General features: G+C 47.4%; 1 pseudogene; it reads right to left on the bottom strand.

Moving 5' to 3' along the window:
• Nucleotides 1-3,173: 3,173 nt before the first annotated feature.
• LOC144140062 (uncharacterized) overlaps nucleotides 3,174-21,245 on the bottom strand; it is a 30,150-nt pseudogene continuing 12,078 nt past the window's right edge.

Raw genomic sequence — 21,245 nt, 5'->3', positions numbered from 1 at the left:
CGTTGACATGGCACATACCCACGTGGGGGATTGGCCAGGAATCTCCTCGTCTTCCTTGGCAACGGGGGGAGATGGGCGCGCGCTGCCTGGCCGCTGACATGGCACATACCCACGTGGGGGATTGGCCAAGAATCGGGCGTGAGAAGGGCTAATGCACCTGCTTAAAGGAGTACTGGCACGAAATTTCAAAGCTGAGATCCGCTCTAGCAATCAGGTACAACGACAACACAAATAGGTGTCTGTGAATAAATGCATCTTTCTTTCTTTGTAGTTGTGTGTGTGTGTGTGATCTCTCTTTCGCGAACATTACCGAACCGCGCAAATTCAACTCGTGCATTCGCACTTTCACATTCTTCCCCTCGGGGAAATGCAGGGAGTTTTTTGCTTAGACTTTTTTTTTAAGGTTCAAGCTCTAAAAGGGCAATTTTTCCGTTTCTGCCAGCGGTTGAGGCACCCTATGCTGCCCATCTTTCACAGTGAATCTTCATCTATTACTGCGAAGCGCCTGCTTCAGCAGTTCTACTCTCGGGGTTTTGAAGCAACCAGGGAGTATATAGGGTGCAGACTAGTTTACACGCGGCCCTGTTATAAGTCTAATTCGACGTGCCAATAGGCCGAGGCCATTTAGTTTCATACTAATATACACCATAGAGAAATCTGTTGCTGCGATCGCGTGTCATCATGGGCGCCACAATTGCACCTCAGCCACAGCAGTGAACCAGTAGACGCATACATAGATAAGGATTTAGTACACGCGAAACAATTTTTACAGAACTAACACGCAACTGTAAACTCAGCTACAAATGTCCCTAACGTTACACTCATTCCCTTAGGCCCGATACCGGTACCCATCGCTTGCCTTCTAGTGGAGGCAGTAGTGATGGGGATGTAGGTCGTGTCGGGGGACTCGGGAGTAGCGTGCTTAGTTCTAGCTGTAGCTGCCCGGGGCCAAAAGTGCGTAGCCCCGCTTGCGTGAAAGAACCACCATGGGTGCGAAGCTCGAGAGCTCCACCCTAGCAGTTCACAAGGATCCCGTTCTCTGGTCTATGCTGACATTTCGAATCGCCGTCGGTGCGTTGGCGCGCTCTGAATTCTGGAACACCGCGTAATTCTTGTTCTACCGTTTCCGCCGTGGTAAGTACCCACTAACGCCGAGATGGACTCTTTTGGGTGGTGGTAGCGTATCGGTGGTGGGGCCAAAAGAATGGCTCGTACCCACGAGGTAGAATGACCACAATGTGAGGCACCTGCCAGAAGAAACTATGCTCTGCATTTAGGAAGGATATAGAGAGAAATCTCATGAAGTAGGTGGTAGGTGTCTAGGGAGAAAGCAGGAATGTGAGACGAAATTAATAAAAATTAGTTGGTTGCGGCAGGATAATAAGGTATCAAAAGAAATTAAAAAGCTAGATAATCGATAAAAATGAAAAGGGAAGAAAATAGGCTTAGACAGTCGTGGTGAAAAGTATATAACAACGACATGGCCTTCCTTGCTTTTCCGTAGACCATGGCCACGGTTTTAACTCCCGCAGAAGGCTTTTCTACACTCTTGACTTGGCCAATGAAATACAGACCTCTTATTGGCTTCCCAATCCAACCGAGCATCGTCCCTAGATACTGCTTTTGACCAAACGTTCTGCACGAAAGCGTAATGTATTTGCTGTATTGCCCAGCTGTATTTGCATTGGAATCTTTTAAATAGCTCTGTGTACATAAAAAAATGTTTATTTAAAAAACAAGCTAAAATGTTTTCTTTGAAATTTCTTGTCGTATGCAGGTGTTCGAAGAATACCTTGTGGCATATATTTTTGTATTTTTTCTTTAACTTAAATGCCAGTTTGTGGCCAATGACAGTGCCCAGGTGTAGAATGGGTAGCAACAACAGTGTGGTGATTCATTCCTGGCGCATAGATGCAGATGTGCAGGCCATGCTATATTCTCTCACCTACTGGCTATTTAAGCTCGGGCCTTAATACCTTTATTTTTCTATTTTCTTGGTCACAAGTTATATAAAAAACGTATGCCAAGTACCGACAACATGCTTCTGCGGCCCTTCAGACAGTTTCATGTTTCGCCACATTTGGCTACATAGCAATGCTGTAAGGCCCCATTATCAAGGAACCAAGGAAAAAAACGGCAGCACTCCACTCCGTGGGTGAAGGCGAGGGTGCGGAGTACGGGGACTCGGAAATGACAGCCAAGTTGCGCCCCGAGTGACATCCGACTTGCGCCCCGACCGTCATTCGATTTGAGCCGTGAGTTGCACCTTGATTATTCCCTCAATGAAACTGCAACTGACTGCTCAAATTGAATTTCGCTTGATTCTCGCTTGATCGTGGTGTGCGTACGGATGGACGCGGACGCATATTGGGAGGTCCTAAGGTACTCCGCACCATTATAGGCGATGGAGTAAGCGGCTTGACTCTCGGGTACTCGCGGTCGTAGCCCAACTGGTAATACGACTGACACTAACTCTGTCTGGTCGACCAGACACAGGCTGGAATCCTGCTGGTGCCTGTGTGATTTCTTGCGATTGTAAATGCCCATGGACGTGTACGGAGATTGTGTGGTCCTAATTTACTCCGCACCTAAAATCACTTAGCTTACGTTAAACTATGTCAGCGTTTTTAATGTTAAATTTTGATAAAAGAATTGCTATATTGTATGTAACAGCCCTACATTTTCTTGCCAATCTTCCCTGGTGGTGTTCTCAACAGAAACGTATTTTTATTTCAAGAAACATTTAAAGAAACTGTGGAGAGAAACAATCACCTGCGGTATAAAAAATGCTGCCTACAAGAATGGGGTTCATGGGTCACAGTGATACCTTTTCTTCTAATGCCTTTGGTTGCCCATTGACTGAGATATAGGGGTTTTTCCCTCTGAGAATGTGATGGGCCTAAGTTTATTCATTCATGAGTGCAATGTTGCCGCAGTATTACCTGTTCTCCTGGCGCTTTTTGTGGCCAACTCCGTATAACATATCGTTGCCTTTTTTCTGAGCATGTAACATGCATTACTGAATTTAGTCATTCACGAGTTTAATGCTACAAAAAGAACAATATAACTCAAAATTTTTAACCCTATATTTTGTACCAGTTTCGTAACAGAATGAATTAATCAAACAGAAGTGCTACAAAGTGCATGAACGTTGCGGCAGAGAATATGGCAAGCTACTGAGCATCACTGTTGCTGAACAAGAAGCGCATACCACTAAACCGTATCTTGGAAAGGTTGTACACACCAACAATAATGGTAATTATGGAGTCGATATACGGCAAGATATCTAGGTCGAAGTAGCTCTGCAGAATTTTAAAGGCCTTCATTCTTTGGGTTGCGCATTGAACATACACCCTGGCTGTGGCGATTGAATGGTTTGCTACCGCATCTACACCGCTTAGTTGTGGTTTTTTGAGAGATGGAGGCCTAATCAGTTTCACGTGCTTCTCAGCGCATAGTTCTTGAATCAGAAAACCTTGATATACCATTACTGTGTCCTTGTGTGGCTCTCACAGGTCAAGCTTTCCAGTGTGTTTGACAATATACGAGTCACCCGCTTTTCCGCCTCAGGCAGGGCTCACAGAACTTATGAGGACCCCAGTGGTCTCCCCTACCAGCACTTTGCCGTATATGTCTTCTTGTAGTGGCTGTATGTCAGAAATGTAGACTTGAAGTCCTTGACCTTTTCAATGTTTATCTCAGTACAGCCGAGCACAACTCGAGTTTCAGCATGGTCCTTGAAATACAAGGTCATGTTGGCTGTGATTGCCTCTTTTGTTGGCGAGAACACGGCATGTTTAAGGATGCCGGAAAGTACCACAATGGATTCTTTTAAGATCTTCGATGCGGTTGTTCTGTGCCCACCAAAGAGTACACCGAGTTGACAGAACAATATGTTGTGGTACAGCTTCATAAAGCAAAGAAGCAAGTGTAAACACTTCTTGTAGTTTTTGCTAGCAGCATGTCGGTGTACAACTCTGTAATGTTGTAGAGCAATTCAAAGCAACTTATTCCCAAAATTATGGTGAGCTCTCTTTGGTTTCGAATTTCGCTAATGCTGGTGGTCTGATTTTTGCCAGTGGGAAGCAGGTCTAGGGTGTTGACCTGGAGTGCTGCATCCTTGACAGAGGTTTGACTTTCTGGTGGACCTAAAGAAAATACAAAAATTAGTCCCACCAAATTGCATGACAGAACGCACAATAAAAGCAGCTTACCGTGCGTTGAAGCTTGTTCGTCCTACCTACCGTTGAAGACATCACTCAAAGAAAGACTGTGGAAATCATCCGTCGTAAAGGCTGTTTGGGGGAAAGCAGGAATGTTATGCATATTTTAGTGAGAGGCAATAACACAAAACTATTATGAAATGCTCAAGATGTACTTTTAAGAAGCTCATACAATTGATGTGGGTTATGATAAGGCGCATTCAATATGAATGAGCTTGAAGGTACCTGTTACCCGTTTCCTGCTTGCAGTCTCTCTCAGTATTAATATTGCGACGATCTCAAACTCCGAATGACTAATGTAAAATGTACCATCACCTCCTAAAGAAAGGCGAGGAAAGCACGAAAGCGACGAATTTTTCGCTCACAAAAGAATCGCATCTACGAACGATCTAAATGTATATCAATGTGTGATTTATGAGATGAAGGTATATTATTGCACTCCTTCATGATGCGTGCATGTATTGTCTTATCCAGAACCGTTCCGTTCTCGCGATTTTCCACTGAATTTTTTCACACAATAGAAGCCCGGTGTCACGCATTTAGAGTCCTCTTAGCGGGTAACTGTAATGTAATTTGTGTCGGGATACTTTTGATAATGCAAGAGTTACAGCCGTTTTCTGTAATCGTACTCCCTCCATAGATGGCTATGCTTCACTGCAGAGCAGGCAAGGTGGGAAAGCCAGTTTACAAAGGCCAAGCTTACATTGATACCCTGTAAGTCGGCTTCACCGCAAAGCCAGAAGGCATCGTGTGGAAGACATTTTTTCAGGAGCAATTTAAGCCACGTTATATCAAAATATAAAGGTCGTGGAACCTTTTTTGTATTTTTTATGGGTGCATTTCGGGCGCCATAAGTCCCACTTGAAAGGTTTTCGCATTAAAAGCACGTAGAGCTAGCTCTGCTCCGTGGCTGTCAGCACGCCGGATGTATTTTCCTGGGAGGAGGTGGAGGCTGCAGGCTCTGCGGTTTTTTTGGTTGCACACAATTAATGGTCTGTGAGTAGACTGAGCATGCTAATTTATTCCTATCCGTAAATAGCTGTGTGTAGGTAAGTCATTTTCCAAATCATCAGTGGCAAATAGAAGTACTTTAAACATGTTGTTTTACAAGCACCACTAAAAAGTGAATACCTCTTTACATGGGCGTCGGCAGGGGGGGGGGGTCAAAAGGGGCACTTGATCCCCCTCCCCCAAACAGCACAATTAGCCTTTCCCTATCCCTGTCCTCCCACAGTAAAATGCGTTTGCCCCCTCAAGACAACATACTTCCAACGCCCATGCATCCTTGGAATACCCTCATTCACATAAACTAGCACATAAATGACCAGTTCACCAGCTCCATTCATTTTTCCATTATGTTGACTCATGAAACCCATAAATACATAGTTGGGAGTAAATTGCAAGCTGTGTATGAAGTAATAAACAATGTTTTGATCGAAGCCTCGGGCATGCCTTATAATAGATGACGTGCTACGAGCATGCATGGCGAATACCTGCTAGGCGGTTCGCAGGCCGGCACGGCTTTGGCCTGTCCCACGTGTGAACCGACCGATTTCGCGACGGCACAGCGCCTGCCCGCAGGCGTCTGAACCGGTAATATGGATGGCGAGCGCTCAGTATACAAGTTTAATGTTACTGACCTTGTTGGTGCCGCTGCACGACGTCCGAAACCATCATCTCCACTTACCTAGAGGCTAGGCGTAAGCTGGGTAGTAAAAGTCCTCGTCAGCAAAATGCTTGCTGCACACAGCAGAGTACGGCGCAGCTGGCTTCCCCATCCGTAACCGGATCTTCGACACTTTCTTGAGTTTTACATCGTTCGGATAACTGCGAAAGCTGACGCCTTTCTCCTTGCAAGTCGAAACGAACTGCGGGACTGAACTGTAGTTCACCATTGTTACTTTCACGGGCACGACAAAAATCTTCACTACTTCCGCTCAGCCGAATCTGTGACTGCACCGAACTAAAACACCAAAAATACTGTAAGCGGCACGTTTAACGCATGCTGACGTCGACGATGCAATGATACGGGAGTAGTGTCAGTGCATTCGCCCAGAGCGGAGCAGACCGAAAGCGCGGGTATCCTTAAGCTGACGTCAAATTTGCGCCGTTCGCAGCACCGCCAGTGTTCCCTTCACCGCCAATAGGCTTCACCTTACCAACAACAAAAAGATGCGTTCACTTAAACTACGAGACTACGCCATTGGTAACCGTTATGTCAGAATATTTGTGATGTCTGCTTTGGAACTGTCCGAACTGCTGCGAAACATATCTGTTCTGTGTCCCAATGTCAATTACTTTCTTCTTTATAAGGCTCCTGCGCTGCCCAGGGGGCGCTGCGAAACCGATTTCGGGCTGTAATTACGCGTAGTACAAAGCTGCGGGGGTCCCATATGATCCTGTGATGACAGAAGCAAAATGAGCTCGATACTCCGGATTGTTTCGCTACACGGTCTCCAGCCCACCCCCGACGCGTCCGATCTAGTCCTGCGATCAACGTGGCATTCGGAAAAAAAGCTTTGTAGTGCTAAATACGTTTATAGCGTCGACGAAAGTGTTGGGATGGTGACCGTGCTCTGCCACTCGCAGATTCGCCGATCGATGGTCGTATGAAGGGAAATTTGAAGTGAAAGCTCCTTGTTTATACTAATACGCTTAGTGACAAGGACTTTTCAACAACAGCCGATCAAACAAGAAGAGTAACGCAATCGGCGATGATCGCGCGTAGAAGCCGACGAGTCTCGCGGAACACAGGCTCGCCGGCTCCGGTGAGCCGTACCTTTGCTTACCTGCACACTTATGCGTGCATTTTCAATAAACACTGCTGGTTTGCGTCATTGTTACGAATACATATTGCAGCACTAGCTTCCCGTTTTTTCCATGGCTCAGTCACAAAATGCAGCGAGCGTCAGAAGCGTGAAATATGTGATTCTGAAAGTAGTGGCAGTAAAACAAAGTGGTGGGGCAACTGAGTAGCCGTTGCGTTTTATTGATGCTGTCACTCTATTCAATTGCGCTCTTGCATCATATATTTCAAGTTCGCTCTTAATAGACTAAAGTAAGGATCGGCAACGTTTCGAGGTGTAGTGCCGAGTTGCATGAAGTCGACACGGTGGAGGGCTGGATGGCAAATCGGGTGGGAGAGGGGGGTGGCTTTGAAGGAAAAAGAAAAAAAAAACATCTGTGAATTGCCAATAATATTTCACAATAATCTGGCTAAGTGTGAAGATGGGGGGCAATGCACCGGGAAGTGATGAATTCTGATGTGTTATTGTCTCGCCATCCAATCCCTTTTATAGACGAAGCTGGCGTGTCGGCGTTCATATTAGCGACGACCCCTGCACGATAACCACCACAGTCAGTGACGAACTTATGTAAATATTTGGGCTGTGCACCGTGTATGCGACCGGGTTATGTTACACATCTATGCAGGCAATTGACTTGCGATTCGGTGCTTGATTCGCATCCTTTTATTGCGCTCAATTTCTTTATTTGATGGTTATTGCCTCACCTACTCGCTAATATGCGCGTACCCTGTCATTCGAAGACCGTGTGGCGTAAAATGTTAAGCAAAAATCATTTATTTTGCAACGCCAGGCCAGCAGCGTCCGCTGAATCGGCCGCGCTCCTCGCGTCCGCTGGCGTGCTCCCGCTGAAGCGACCATTTACAGTTACCTCAGGCTCATCAACGTTGTGTTAATGCTAGTTGTGAACTTTCCTTTGTCGTCCTCACGCAAAAAGAACTAACGATAATTATCGTCAAGAAGTTAGACCACCCGACCTGGCGATACTGCCCCCCGCCGGGGCGACTTAATTTAATCATATTGTGGTGCGTTTAAGTGACTGCAACGCACCACAATGTGATTAAATTAAGTACAACCAACTTTCGCCCTGACTTGTAATTGAAAACACATGGAGGGCGGTGAAGGTCGTCTGCTTTTGTACTACCCAGAGGCGTCGGCCCCTAGGGGCGCTGCATGTCGCCAAAACTCCAGCGCAGAAGCCCTACGTAGCGTCCATATTTGACTATCCTAAGGTTAAGCAGGTCGAAACCGTTTAAGCTTTTTATCAGCAATGATAATTGACATAAAACTCAATTTTTCCAACACGCCATAGTGTAGGAGAAGGCATGGAAATAGAACGACTGTTCTAAAACATACCCTGAACGTTGCCAAGAAATGGAGGATCAAAACGCCTAGTTAGGAACTTATTTAACGCGAAGCCTCTATCGTGGCATACGAGGGTTGAAATGTAAACTCGTGTGAGCCATTTTTTAAAAGCGATATTGTACTTACCGTAGTTGCCGGTTTTCAGAATGTTGAGATGTGACAAGTGCGTCGAGAATTACGAGACGTAACCGGAAACGTTCAATGTCGCATCATCCCCCTGCCGGAGGCACCACCAGCTTTAAGCCTAGAGAACACCCCCGCTCTCACTACCATCGCTTCGCCGGCCGACACCTCGGGCGCTCTACGGGATAACCAGCGCTATCTAGTGTAACTTAACCAGGCGACAGTGTCGCCCTGGGGGAACTTTTTGGCCCCATGGGCACGATGCGGGAGGGCAGCCTTACTTGGTGTAAGGTGAAACCTAGCGGCGCATCCGGCCAGAAAGCAGCCGCACCAGCAGGAGGTGGGTGGTGGTGATTTATTAACAAGGCAAGAGAAGAGAGCTGGGAATATTGTTGATCTCAGTCGGGGAATTCACCCTCATGCAACCCAGTCCAGAGAAAAGAAGGTGGGTTTCAAAGGATAGGAAGAGAGAAAGAGGAAGGAAGAGAGTGGGGCACAGTCTACGTAGCGTTTGTTTCGTCCAAGGCGCGACGGCTACAAGCGCTGCACTAGTCCTGTCGCAACTAGGAAGTTGAGGAGGTGCTGGAAGACCCCCCGTCGTAAAGCGTCCGATCCCGTGGGGAACAGGAGGTCTTCCAGTTTGTGGCTTGGTACACCGAGTCGCTGGAATGCGGTCCGGAGTTCCTCCCTCGCGGTGTCATGCTGGCGGCAAGAGCACAGTAAGTGCTCGAGCGTCTCGGGCTCTGGGCAGTCGGCGCAGGTGGGGGACGCCCGGCGGCCCTGGTGGTGCAGGCGGGCTCCCACATTGCAGCAATTAAGCCGCAGGCGAAGCAGGAGCGACCGGGCGTCTCTACTGATGCGGCCGGGCAGGAGCCGTGGGGCCTGACCACTGACCACTCGAGCATCTGGATCTTGACCCTCCAGCACCGGTAACAGCGCCGTGCCCCCTCCCCGTAAAGAATCGCGAGTCAGATCCCTTCATTGCTCCGTCCTTCGCTCTCGCCGATAATCACGTCTAACGGGCCGCGGCAAGGATTCGGTATTTACTTTCTTATGTGTAGTATATTCCCTTAATAACTGCGGGAGAATAGTTAAACAAGTTCGTATCTAGCCAATATACTAGAGGTTCAGCATTTATGCACGCATAGCGCGAACTCGCAACTAGGGCAAACAATTTTAATTTCGAATTTATTCTCGAGAAGGCTCAAAAGAAAAAAAGTTGGAGAGTTCCGCAGCATTTTCAAGACTGCAGGTGCACTCGTGAAGGCACCAGCTGAGTCCTGCACATCGACGTTGGATGCTCCCGTATCCACGTGTATCTGAAACGAAACGAAACACCGCAATTGGTCATAACGATGTGCCCTAAGGAAATACTGACGCTCAGCAATGCTGACCTGAATGCTCACCGCGGCGACGATGTTAAAACACCACTCGAAACAGTATTACAAAACGAATGGGCATCAATTGAACTTTGAAGACAATTTCACTAGCTTTCTGCCCAGGTAGCTGTCTCGGGAAGCGCGAGGCAAAACAGAACTGGCGGTACTAAGAAAAAATAAGCATTCTTCTCAATTACCTGTATAAAACCTATAAGCACTGCGGTTTCACCCTATAGACAAACATGTGGCTGTCCACTGAAGGGGACTTTGGGATATGGTTGGAATGGTTTACGAACTGCTGCGTCGTACCGTATGATAGTTATGATAATACCCGTAGAAATAAACCTTTCAACAGTTATGAGGTAGTTTTAGCAGTCCTAAGATGTATAACTCGTTCAGGGATAGTTGCGGTGAGCTTTCTGAAGCCGCGTTAAAGAAATGTTTCGCTAGGGCATGATATACGTGTATTATATTTGTTCAGCATTCAATAACCCGTTTAAGCCCCTTGCTATATCGTTAAACGTGGTTGTTTAGCACTTCCAGGTTTACTTGTAGCGTATGGCGTGTTTCGAAAAGCAGCTTCTGTGGAGTATTTCATTTGTCTGACTTCGCTGCAGCCATACACATGGGGCAGCTGGCCCGCCGCGGTGGCTCAGTGGCTAAGGCGTTGTGCTGGTGAGCTCAACGACGTGGGTTTGATGCCTGGCCGCAGCGGCCGCTTTTCTAATGGAGGCGAAAAGCAAAAACCCCTGTGTGCACGAGATTTCGGCGCATGTTAAAGATCCCCAGATGGTCAAAATTAATCCGGAGGCCTCCACTGCGGTGCGCCTCATGACCTGCCTTGCGACGGTGCGTTAAACCCTACAATAAAACCAGTTGTGTGCAGAAAATCGCTGATAAAAGAAATCGGAGCACATGCCGAGTGCTCCGCGTCGGAAAATGTATACAGCAGCGACCACGGAATGTTCTGGACGCTCCATGTATATGTGGTTGCGTGGGCGCAGAGCTTCATTCCACATCGCTATGGATTACGACGCATCAGACTGTAGTCGCGGGCTGGTGCGCTCGAGAAAAATCGCCTGCGCATTAGAGGCTAGAGCAGGTCGAATTGCCGCTCGTCGTAACAGGCGTCGACCGGAAGCAGCTACGGACGAAGCCGTGGGCCCGATGACAGCAACTTGAACAAATAGCTCTAGAGCAGATGAAATGAAGGTGTAACCAGGCCTTCACATTCTTGAAATGTTCTATGCATCTAATGTGATTTTTGTGGCACCCCCTTCTATGTCCCTAGCCGGAATAAAAAAGCAGTTGGTTTAATTAAAATGATAGTTACAGACTAATTCCGTTGTCATAGTCCCCTTCAGAAGGCCTTGCATTGACATCCGGAGGAACTGTAGATTGTTTACAACTTCACTGTAAAATTACTAATTATGATAAGTACCTACCTCGGCGCTAATAACTCTGTGTAAATCTAGGTTGTATTAGCGGCCAACAGATCTGAGGTTTTTAAGACATACGCCATCATTTGGGAGAAACAGAGCATGCATGGCTTGGTTGCCTCTTCGGGGATGTATTTTTTGCGTGGATGCCGATGACTGTCGAGAGAATATGGGATGGCGTTATATAGCGTCTCTGTAAGGGCAAACTGCCCAAGTTTCACGACTGTCGACGGAGGCCAAAAGCGTGCAATGGCATGCGTTTGAGGAAGGACACAGCGGCACAAAAATCTTGCAAGGGCAGCCTTCGTCCCTGCTTATTACTGATATTTAGGAGGGCTAGTAACTTGGCGATATTTGAACATCGTCTTTGCTTGTCGATACAGGTGAGGTTGCGTCTACTTGACCGTTCTTTTAAAGCGGACCTCCTCATTGCCCGATAATACGTTTGGAGAGCGTTTTGGCTATTGAAGGAATTTAGCTGTTTAAAGTGCAATCCATTTTTTTTACTTCTGTGGGAGTTTGATGCAGTTATTTTTTTCGATTTTTCGCCGCAGAGAAATAAAAGCAAAGAAGTGATGCCATCACCAGTTGTGAGAGGGCGACATGTTTCTTGAAAATTCAAGAAAACCCTTCTACTATTCGACACTTACTTTCGCATCAAAATTTTCACCACTATTCAGCTCCACCAGATTGCGTTTAAAGTTCTCCATTGCGCTAGCAAGAGCTTGATGTGGGCCAGTTGGTTCGACATGACGACAGGGTTTAAAGGCGCAAGAAAAACGCGGACACTCGAAGAAAAAACAAGGAAGACAAACGAAAAGTCGGAAAAGTTGGAAGAGTTGGAAAAAGGCGCTTCGTTTGTCTTGCTTGTTTTCTCTTCTAGTCGCCGTTTTTTTTTGCGCCTTTAAACCCTGTCTTTTCTATTGGTTGAGTGCTAGTCGAGCTGTTGCCCCATATGAATGTCGACGCTGCGTCCAGTAGTGTTGCTCGCATGATGGCTCCGCCATAAGGCTTTAATGAAATTAATAAAATTGTACTTCCTCTCTCTCTCTCTCTCTTGCCGAGAGCTTTCCTGTTGTGCTTAACGTTGTTAGTTTTCTGTGCCTAGGAAGTGAGCAAAAATTTCAAAGGCGAGGCGCTCTGTAAAGTTGGCTAGTCTTAATAACAGTATGTCTAACCCAGTTAACCCTGGTTGACCCATGAACTGCCCAATTAAATCTTCATCTGCGTCGCTTATATCAACCACGGAGCTCTTGAGCACATGAAACTTCGTGACCGTTCCCGCAAAATAAGGGAAATCAGATTTATTTTTTAATCCCGAAGAAATGATGATGCATTTGAGGCTGAAACCCTGGTAATAAATCTCCATTGTAATTATTTCATTTTACATTCGGGTTTCGTGAAGTTTCGCTTTATCAAGTATATTGACGAGTGTCTAGAAGGAAGAGGAAATCATTAGAAGAACGCACCAGAAACCCCATCCAACTAGTCCGTTAGATTACTCCGAGAGATTAGTTCAACGAACGCTGGGCTAGTACAATGTAGTAGCACGGAAAAGCCCAATGAGATTACGCAGCAGGAAAGTCCATAATGTCTTGGTGGCTAGCAGTGGGTTGCAAGTTACATTTTAAAATTTATCCTGCCATAAAGTTACTTTTCTACCAATGGAATAGTTATGAATACTCTGTATGTAACTGAAGAAAAAGAATAAAAAGAAATAACAAATTGCCTGTATGTTCCTAAGTTAATTTGCAATGTGCATTTGTCGAGCGGTCTGCCACAGGATTTGGCGCCTTTTAGTCCCTCTGCGCATATGAACTTGCACTCTGGAGCAGTCGTGGGTTTGTGGCTCACCACATTGCTATCATTTGATGAACACATGGAGACAATAAGGAGTTTTAGCTACTGAAGACGTCCAGCCTACGATTGATTCAGGTTTGTCAATTCAATATCGTCGCATGCGGGATATCCTGATGCGACAAAATTGCATTCTGGGCTGCATGCGTTCGTCAATCGCGCACATTGTGGTGAAGCAGAATCATAGGTAAACATTTGAGTATAACAAGGATAGCTTTTAATGATTACGATATTTTCGCAGCGCCGCTAATCTTTCAAAAATAAACGGTCGATAATGCCACCATATTTTACCTACATAGTACTGAAGGCAGTTCAAAATATTTGCAACACGAGTGACCTTTTCGTGTGCTCATCGAGGTAGTCGTCGCAAAGAAAAGCTATGGGACAGTAGACGCGGCATCTAATTCTTAAGAAAAATTACGCAAGAACTTTGCTGTCACTTCTCAGGGCCACACAAACGGTACTTTTATTTTTGTACTATTGCTTACGGTCACGAGCAGCCACTTGGTCCTCAGCGTACAAGATCCGTGTCGAGGTTCAAGTTTAACCGCCTTCTGCAGCAGCAGAGTTCTAACCGTCATAAGCTGAGCTACCGACGCACGTAGAAAAACTTGAAGTTAAGGACCTGTGGGGGCGTCTCTAGAGATATCTTCTTTCCACTTGCCTGCCTTGAATTGACAGCAGTGCAAGAGCTTTCCCCTACAACAAAACATCAGCAACTGATAATATGTGCTATTCGACAAACTCACCAATGATACTCCTACCCTCTCCGCAGAGGCGGCAGGGTAAGGCCTTGATAGGCATGAATAGGGTGAAGACTATGTCACTGTACGCTTCACTGGCCGGGCCCTTTTCCTGGATGTGCTGGGGTACCTGGGCAGCTCCTTGGGCCCTGCATAAATACCATGGAGTGTATCATAAACTTGAACATTATATCTGGTATCTGGGTTCTTCAGAGTGTAGTATTGGGCTAGTTGGTGATTCATCTTAACAATACAGCGCAACAGAAAACAAAGACTTAAACTGAGGCACACAGGACGAGCACTGACTTCCAACTGAACTTTTATTACAGAAACAAGCCATATTTATAAACACGCGCATGCACACACCCACGATGAAACATTGGACACGATAGGTAATCTTAATCAAATGTGCCGGAAACATGGCGTTCAAAACAAACCACAATATGATTAACAGCCCGTCCTGTGTGCCTCAGCTTAAGTCTTTGTTTGCTGTTGCGCTGTATTGTTAAGCTGGGTTCTTCGTTTGATAAAAGCATCTAAGCAGGCCTTGCACCGTTTGGAAGGCTTGTTTTATGAACTACAAGTGTTCATATCCACGGGGTAATGTTTGATGAGCTATGAATTACCGGAGACGACTAACTGGTCCTCTTTCATGCGTCTCAGTAAAGATTCTAACAGCCGCCAGCCCCGTTCAAAAAACGCGCCACCTCTACCTCGCACCTCCCTTTTCAAACATTGCGAAAACCTGGCAAGCATGGTCCACATGATATGGACGTGCCCACAGATATCCGACGGCACACACACCATAGACACATGGGAGGCTGTGATGTTCAGCTCAGACCTAGAAGCCCAACGGAAAATCATCAGTCAAGCTCAGGCAGCCGCCAGGTCCCAAGGGATACTGGCCGACTCCTAGCAAGGGTTTTAAAAAACCGATTGATTGACACTAAATAAACGTTTTTCATCATCATCATCATCCTCATCCCCACACACACCCACCCACCCCACCCAGGCATCACTGCCGTTACTAAGCGAATGGCAACATATTCCTAAGCAATGTAAATAAATAAATATGGCATTGACCAGAAAGCGGTCATTTCATTCTGAAAGCGACCTTTGCCGCAAAAAATTTTGTCTTGCTCTCCTAATCCAGGTGTCGAACCGGAAGTGAACTGAACCGAAAATTGGAAACGAAAAGGAAAATACGGCGCAACTGATCTGCAGAACCCGAACCTAATTTTTTGAGCCCGCTGAACCAGTACCGGAACCGAACCGAAGAATGACATAACGGGTAGCGGTTCATGGCGAAGCGGTTCGACTATCCTCTGTTGATAATGCGTGTCAACACCGTTGGGGGTTTTTCTCTCAACACTATCAATGCTCTATTTGTCGTTACAAGAGGGCAGGTGTACGCACCGTTGTCAGAATGGCATGGCATTTCCGGTAGTGCGAGCAGAGTGAAAGGCTGAGCAAACGAAATTTCACGCTCGGCAGCTACATGCAGGCGATGCTACATGCACATTCAGCTGTTTTCACTGTGCAAAATATGTTTAAGCAAAGAATTTCAGGCCGACATATTTGTAGGGTTAGTGTCACAAACTGCAGGCCAGGCCCTCCATTTTTTATATTCGGGCGGCCGACATGACGGCCTTCCGGACGGAGTCGGCCGTTTTGCGACGTGCTGTGGAATCCGGGGTCCCCCTCCGGCTCGGTGCTCACGTTCTATGTTTCGCCCTGCCAGCTCCGAGGACAATGCGAGCTGCGGCATTCCAGCGTGCAGGTGCGGAGGGTGACGTCACGATCGCTAGCTCGGACGCACGCGTACGATCGTGGCGAGTTACCGAGGGCCCCGAGAGGGGGGTAACTGAGGAAGAATGGGGAAGACTTCGGAGTGGGTCTACGGGACGGCCGGCGGAGGTTATTTAGGCGGACGTAAGCAGTCGCTTGGGGCAGTCGGCTGGAGATTTGTGAACGTGTGAACGTGAACGTGAACGTGTGAACGGAAGTACATCGGTAGGTTCGCGACGGATCGGTCCACGCCTCGGCTCAGCGCTCAAGTTCTCCCGCCGCCGCAAGACCCATGGCCGACCAGCTTCTGCACCTCGGAGCTCCGAAACACGTAAGCGGCTGCCCGGCGAGGTCGGCTCCACCTCGTCGTGACTTTCCGTCGGTGAACCGGCGTGTCCTCCTTGCCTCGTTGAGACTTTCTTTTACAACGCCCCTCCCGCCGTATTTTGTTTGTTGCCTCGGATTAAGATATCCGCATCTTTCCGGGGTTTTTTTTCTAGCGTTACTTGTAGCTAACGAGCTGAGAGTTGGTTTTCTGGTGTCTTGTTTGTAGTAGTGTTGTTGGTGAGGGTAATGATTTTGAGGACATTTCGAGTGTCGTGTACAGCTTGCAGAGCTGTTAGATGTTTCTTATAGTGAGTGCTGTGTCGGGGGTTAATGATGTTTGTCCCATAGAGTGTTTCGCGTGTTGCTAGTATTTTTTTTTGTGTAGTTGCGTTACTGAGGTGTAACAAGTGTTTGCCTCTAGAGTGTTTCGCTTGTCGCGTACTACTGCCTGAGTTATGTTTTTCGAGGTCGAAGGTTAAGGCGTAGGCCACGGTGGATCGAGTGCCTCCGTAGTGGCCACCTTGTGTATTTGGTTGTCCTTCGTTGTGTTACTATCTAGTTAGCGCGCGCGTGCGCTTAGTGTACGGTCGATTAGTGCCTGCGGGCACAAGGCCGATGGCAGTGTGAAGGCTTCTTTTTCTTGTGTCGGGCGTTGGCCTGTAATCTTTTGTTCGTGTAGTAAACCTATTTATTAAAAACGCAGTCGAGCATCTCCGTTGTGATTTCATTCACCCCAGCAATCTCGGTACACGTGAAAACTCACGGGCCGGCCACCCTGCTAAAATATAAATAACTGTTGTCTCGCGCCCTTCTTTGGTATTTGAAAGCGGGCGCAATTATCCGGGGGGTAGTTTGTGACAGAGAAAACTTGAATTTGCAGTGGCTGAAGAAGAATATGCAGCGGTTGCGTCGCTCGATGTTCAGCACGCACTGGGGGTTCTGGCGTCGGCGGTGCTGATCTTTCGCTTTGGCAGCTCGTTTAGCTGCAGCGGCTGACGAAGCGCACGACTGATTGCGTCACTCGCCGTTCAGCGCTCACTCCTGATGGCTTCAGTGCGCTTGGGAAGCACTCACTCGTGGGTTTTGTCGACGGCAGCTATGGATAGTGTCAGCGTCGGCGGCGCGAAGTGCGTTTCCGGAAGGGACCGCGAACTCCGTCTTGGGAAGCGAGCGCACATCGCCGTCGCGCGCAGGCTCCCCTCCCCCCACTCCACTTGTTTTTACCAAGCTTCGTGAGGTCGAGCGTCTGGTATGAGACCAGCATACTGCGCCCCCCTCCCCCCCCCCCTCCGGACGCATTCGGAGAAGCGTCTCGCACCGCCATGGCGAACCTCCTACCCTCCCAATTTCTGTACAGTCTGCTCCCCTGCTTTCTTCCACTCTTCAGGCTTGCGATCGTTCGTCGATGACACCGACGGCGACGCCCCTCAGCCCTCGCACGGGCGCCCAAAGGCGGCGCCTAAAAATGCGCAGAAATATTGAGAATTGTCTGCTGATCCGAAAGTCCTTCTACTTGACTTGTTTTTGTTACATACAGGACAAAAAAGTTCAGGTTGAATCCAGGCATTAGCGCCGGCTACTCTCTCACGTCACGTGCATTTTAGAAATGTTTTTTCCCACGAACGCATAATTTACATTTAATTATCATAACAAATGCGTTGAGCTTGTGATTGTGCATTTTTGGGCAAAAACGGGGCGTTAGAGTTTTTTTTTTATTTTTATGCGCTTGCGCATGCATTTTCTTGGAAATTTTATTTTTAATTTTCTGCATTCAGGGTGGTGTGGTTTCATTTTTTATTTCCTTAGTTCAATATAATATATTTTCAGTTCTTGTGTTTTAGTAATTTTAGTTTTTGAGGACTGCTTTACCGTAGTTTCTCTACCCATTAAAAATTATATCTACAAGCGTGTTATCTTCACGAATTTTAGGTTTTTGTGCAAATGAAGTGGCTACACTAAATTTCTCTTTTCTTTTCCAAATTCAGTGGGTTCAACGCGCCGAGGCTCCACCTGGACTATGAGGCCTGTGGAGGCTGTAGTGGACGGCTCCGGATTAATTTCGACCACCTTGGGATGTTTAACGTGCGCTGAAATCTCGACACACGGACGTTTACCGTTTTCGCCTTTATCGGAAAAGCTACGATTGCAGCCAGTTTTAAACTGCCGACCCTCGGATTAACAGCACAAAGCCTATGCCACTGAGCGGTCGCTGAACGTGTTCACGCGATAGCTGCTCGGGCCTACACGTCAAAGAACATGTAAGCATTAAAAGTTTCGCTTTATATTTCTCTTCTCTATCGGGATCATGCAACTCATTTATCGCCGCAGTTTCCACAGAAAATCCCGCTGCACCATCGCAGGTAAGAAGAGCAGTCTGAGAGAGTATATAAATTTTCCGGTTGAAAGAAGCATCAGCTCTGTAGTTGAGCAGCTATTTCTCATTTTCTTGCAACAGACACCCCCACCACTCGCCTGCGTCACCTTGTCTCAATTTGACCGTTTCGACAAAACGTATCCGTCGCTAAGGCTCAAATGCGAATGCTTCACGGATTACTCACAATGGCAGCCTGTCTAGCGAAGTAACGATAAAGGGGACTACGAACAAGTCTAAGCCGCGTAAGGGTGACCCAGCTACCATCCTACCCTAGAAAAAATTGATGGCGTGTCTGCTCACTTCGTTGTAAATGTCGACGAAAGACCATAGTCATCTGGCGCCCCTGCCATGTTTACACTCCCTTCTCTTTCCCGCTCACCTCTCATGGTGATCCGCTCCCGTCCCGCTCCTCCTTCGATGAACAAGCAAGAAGTTTACTAAAGTCAATTTATATTTACCGCGTTTCTCTGTTCCACGCCGGTGATATATGATGAAGATGATTGCTGTTAGTTTCCCCTTTGTAGCGAGTAGATGTCATATTACCAAGAAGGACTAATCTGTTTTATACTCTGGGTTTAATACTAGCGCTGCTTTGGGCAGGCACAAAAAGCCTACTAGAGACAAAATACTATTTTTTTCTTGTTAAAGGTGGTAACTCTCCTAGTCAATGTTCCCCTCTCTGCTTTTCGTTCACGAGCATTCTAATCTTCTTTTCGTCGCTTCGACAGCCTCGGAGTTAACGCCCTCTGTGCTACCATTAAATCCTAGGACTTCTTGAAGCCGAATATTTCCACCATGTAGATTTGGATGGATACCTGCCATGATGCCAGCGCTGCCGTACGTGGAGATGCGCGTGAATCCAGGGAGCTAAACCTACGGGCGTTCCAAGCGGAACGCACGTGCGTTCGAAACCGATCAAGCGGAAAATTTCTTTACTGTTGCCGTTTGAGTTTTTAAAATGCCGCTAGTGAAACCTAGGGGAAACGATTTAGTACTTTCTGATTGTATTTTTTCTTAAATAGCATCAGGGTATTTTTAATAAACGAACACTGCGAATATCAGCAATGCATTCATTTATTGCCTCAGATAAGCGCAATATCTTGTGTTGGCTCAACAACGTTGAGAGGTGTGAAAATTGCCACCTGACCTAGACGTTTACATTTGGTTGTGGGTATACAAACCTATTGTTCAGCATCAACCTTAACTTTGGCCAGGCGGCTGTATCGAGGGGCAGAAAGACAGACAGACAGACAGACAGACAGACAGACAGACAGACAGACAGACCAAAGTTTCCGCGTTCATGTAGCTTTGTCTTTAAGTCTTTGTCTTTAAGTCTTTAAGAATGCGCTTCTTACCTGTAGCGGCGGTGCATCCTGCAACAGCGTGGCCTCGTTCCCCAGGGTCTCTGCTTCAGCATCTGCTCGAGCCTGTGTATCTGGCTCTCCGGGCTGTGCACCGGGTGGTTCAGCTGCTCCTCCGTCCTGAGCTCGGACACTGGACCGGACCACCGCTGCTCCTGAGTGAACAGGAGCCAGAGCAGGAGGGGGCAGGGGACTTTGTCGGACGTCCCCGCTCACAGCTACGAGGGCTGCCGTATCGCACCGCTTGCTTGTGGTTGCAGCTGGATCTCTAGTGTACGATCCGGTGGGGACAGGAGCTGGAGGCTATTGCGGCGCGGTGCACTAACGAGGACTGAGAGGGGTGGCCTCTCGCGTAGCGGCGTATAAGTTCGGACGGAGCTGTGCTCGGTACGCTGCCGGGACAAAAAGAATGGCTGGCATTCAATAATTGGACAAGCAAGGTTCGGAACGCCAAAGCACGCTCAGGTTGGTGATGATGAGGGGGGGGGGGGTGTCAGCGTTTGAAACGGAACATACCCACGTGTGAGAATGGCCGTTGCAAACACGGCAGAATGGCACAGTATTTTCTTGCGACAGTCATTTTTAAAGAACAAGCCGGCAGGTTCTGTACTAATGCGTGTTTTGCTTTGAACACAGCCCGTTATTTTCCTGGTCCCGCCGTTCTGCCTCCGCGGCCTCCACCTAAAGTCGCTCGATGTGACACTGATATCCTGGACACGATCCCAACAATGTTAGCTTTAGCAGTTGGTGAATTAATTTGGCTTTCAGGACGAACGCCTTAAACTTCTACTTCAAGCACGCGGAATGTTACGTTCGGAAAAGCGGTTGTCCAAAAAACATGAAGTTCCGTGGCCCGGAGAGGACGAGAGGAGCATCGCATGCATGGAAAGGGAAGCTGAAGGGGGGAGGAGGAGGGAAGGAGGATGGTTGTGTCGCAATTAGAATAGGCCGCTTTCGCACGAACAATACAATCCTTGTTAAGAGGAGAACGTACCGGCGGTGGCAAACAGGATGCCCACGACCTTGGCTCATGGGCGGTACAAGTGGCGGAGTCTGTTATCCAGTGGGACTGGTGAAGTGGTGATGGGTGCGGCCTTAGGTTTCAGCAGAAATTACAAGAGCACATCAAAAGAAGGTGCTATAGGCTTTCGCCTCCACATTCTTAGAACGTTCTGAGCATGACCATTAATTTTATTGTAAGCATGTTCTTGCCCGAGTTAAACATCACCGAAAGTTCCATTCCCAGCAAGACAACTACTGCTTGGATACCACCGGTTACCGAACGCTAAGTTCACGGTCTTAAGCTCGTAAGGAACAGACCTCACCGCCATCACCACGCTATTCAAACCTTATATACCACAGGTCCAAATACATTTATTACAGATACTCAGCAAGATAGCCACATTATTCTGCGGGATCACACCTCACTTCCCGCCCTACGGATACTCACATCACTTAACCC

Source organism: Haemaphysalis longicornis, unplaced genomic scaffold (assembly GCF_048455015.1).
Source record: "Haemaphysalis longicornis isolate Haplotype H1 unplaced genomic scaffold, Haemaphysalis longicornis Haplotype H1 scaffold_5, whole genome shotgun sequence".
NCBI classification, from domain to species: Eukaryota; Metazoa; Arthropoda; class Arachnida; order Ixodida; family Ixodidae; genus Haemaphysalis; species Haemaphysalis longicornis.
This window is presented reverse-complemented; position numbering and strand designations above follow the sequence as displayed.